The sequence below is a fragment of the Sinocyclocheilus anshuiensis genome, unplaced genomic scaffold, assembly GCF_001515605.1.
Source record: "Sinocyclocheilus anshuiensis isolate Anshui unplaced genomic scaffold, SAMN03320099.WGS_v1.1 scaffold1648, whole genome shotgun sequence".
NCBI classification, from domain to species: Eukaryota; Metazoa; Chordata; class Actinopteri; order Cypriniformes; family Cyprinidae; genus Sinocyclocheilus; species Sinocyclocheilus anshuiensis.
This window is the reverse complement of record NW_015559071.1, coordinates 629346-632464: the sequence shown is the minus strand read 5'-3', so window position 1 is coordinate 632464 and position 3119 is coordinate 629346.

The following is a 3119-nucleotide window of genomic DNA, read 5'->3' as shown; positions in this document are numbered from 1 at the left end:
GGTGTACTCACTTTTGTGGCCAGCGGTTTAGACATTAATGGCTGTGTGTTGAGTTATTTTGAGGGGACAGCAAATTTGCACTGTTATACAAGCTGTACACTCACTACTTTACATTGTAGCAAAGTGTAATTTCTTCAGTGTTGTCACATGAAAAGATATAATAAAATATTTACAAAAATGTTAGGGGTGTACTCACTTCTGTGAGATACTGTATATATATATATATATATATATTGCTGTTCTCTCCATTTTTGTTGTGCTTATTTTGTTACTAAAAGAGGAAAGCGTGCAGCACATATTTAAATATGCATATAAACATCGCTTTCATCAGATTGGGTGGTGTCGGGATGTTCGCTAACAGTATACCACTGCTTATGTATTTCGAACTTCGTTTTACCCCTAATGAAGAACGAAAAGGAACTTTGTTTCTTTGTTTGTATATCTGGGCTTTAAGACAAATGCACGAGAAGACAGGATAATGTGGAGACTCTCAATGGGCGATCGGTTCAACACTGCCGCTGGAATTGCTCGCCAGTTCAGCGCTGAACAGGGTATGGATCTGTCTCGACACATTTAAGAGAAGTCGGACTGAAAGCACACTGCAGTGATGAAGCTTCTCATCAGCAGAAAGAATCAAAAGGCTTGGCTCACCTTTCCTGAGGAGCATGTTGTGTGAAAGAGGAGAACTGGTCCAAAGATCACTTTAGTGATGATAGCAAGTTTAACCTTCTGGGGTCTGAGGTGATTCTGGGGCCCTTGAGATGTTTTGACATGCCCTGACATTTGTGCTTATTTCAGCTACTTATACTATTGGACAATATGTAATTATTATTTTTTTTTTTGTATTCAGCACAAACTGTGCTACAATAATGTGTGAGCAAGATGGATATACATGTTTGCATTTTTTAGAAAAAAATATTATGTGTGGTTAGTAAGTTTTGGGAAAAAAATGTAGCTGAAATAAGTCCATAAAACCCACGCTGAATAGCTCTGAATAAGACTTTTGAGTAATCAGTCTTGTAAGCTAGAATTTTTACATCAAAATAACGTGAAAATCATCTTGTTTACTCATTCACAGAAAACAATATATTGATTTAAATTTTGTAAGACATATTTTGTGATCGAAAGCCTGTATGCGATTGACAATGACCATGAATATTTAATGATTCACACCTGAGAGACAAAGGGCCCTCCCCTAATGGTCCATCAGTGAGGCATGTGACTGTGAGGCAGGTAACAAAGAATGTGAGGAGATTGAAAAATTTTTTTTTTTATTATTTGTATTTTATTTACAACACAGTATAATCAAAACATACATAATCAAGGTCAAAGACACATTATTGTGCACGCTGATCTAACCACAGAGATGTGAACAGACTTTGATTCCTTCCTGAAAACAGATTCTGTTCAACAAGTGAAACAAGTAAGCCACACCTGATATTAAAGTGTTTGCTGCTTCTTTCCATGGACTCAAGAAAACAAAACATCAAAAAAAAAAAACATCTTCAGCAGTCAAGGAGCTTGTTTTGCCATAGAATATCAGAGTAGCTGAACATCTGATGTTGGTACAGCGCTCTTAGAGGAAAACAGCTTGAAGAGACTCCAGTGAAAGTCAGCAGAATTGCTGAAAGTCAGCAGGATAATGGACAACAATAATCCGATATTAACACTATTAAGGCAATATTCTGATTAAGAATCTACCATGAAACAGAGATTTTTGATTACCTTAATCCGGTTAAAGTCATACTCGAAGTAAACACAAATCAAATTAAGACATGTGGAGTATTCCTATTTTAATCGCATTATTGAAGTGCAGTATGAACATGTACACACCTTAATCACACTATTACCGTCGTGTAGGTTACCGACTTTTTGCCATATTACCGACTTTTTGCCGCATTTTGCGACAGGATACACACACGCCAGTGGTAAACTGTAGGATTTCTGTCTTCAAACAGAAACATTTAAAATATGGAGTCAAACATGAAACAACAACATTCCATAGAAACAAACTGAAGAGTATCCTCCGCAGCCATCTGCGGTCGTAAAACTAATACAGGGTCAGTTCAGTGTCTCAGCAGTTCCTGTCCCCTTTGGCTTATCTTCTCAAGAGACTCAAAGAAAAGCAGTGCTAAGACTCTAACTCACCCGGAGAATAGAAATTATCTTTGTTTTACGGGCTGTCAGGGACCAGATGCGTGATACCCATGACCATTTAACACATAAATTAATAATCCCGTCAACAAAAGAGACAATTTTATATCTCCACGTCCAAATGAGAAGAATAGCAGGTCTATGACCAGGACCTTTTTACAACCTTCCTGACCTCAGGGTTTTCTCTGTGCTCCCCTTTCTCTAAATTCCAGGAAAACGCGCACTTCTCTTCGGTCAGACAAAGGGATATAAAACTTACAACAGACAATTTCAAAAGACAATAATTTAAGTATAAAAGGGCAACTATATTCACAAATAATATGTTGTATGCATTATATATGCTTGAGGTGTTAAAATGTAACCTTGCAACTTTAATCAATGTGTTTAACCCCTTTTAGCAGATAAAGCTATTGATATGTTAAGTTTAGTGTTGAATGAAAGCTTGCTTTATTTGCCGAACATTGGCGTGAATGAAAAAATTGGTATCCGGCATCATTTTCTGGTGATAATATTGTTTATAAGAAGTTATTAAAACTTGCAGAAATACTCCCCACGGGAAACATGTGACCCATGCCTAATCAGGGAACAGTGCGGGGCGTGGCTAAGCCTTGCAAGTAATGTCTGATTGGAACAACGATCTGGGGCATGGATTTATGCAGCGGATCAAAAACCCAATGTAAAACGGATTCAATCGCCTTTCGCCCTTTCGCCTTTTCGCCTTTGTGTTAAGCGTGCTCCAACTTGCGCTCACAAGCTGCACCATCAAGCGATCGGTCATCAAGAACTCAAACACTCCGTTGAAGCTTCGTGAATGCCAGAGATCTTCGAAAGCCTAAAGTCTTGCAAACTTAAACTCTCTCAGAAGAACTGCCAAAGCCTCTGCGTCACCAGGAAACCAACCAATCACCACCGAGGGCTCTCCCAAAAGGACGTCATCCAGACGTCATCTCAGCAACCAATCCGAA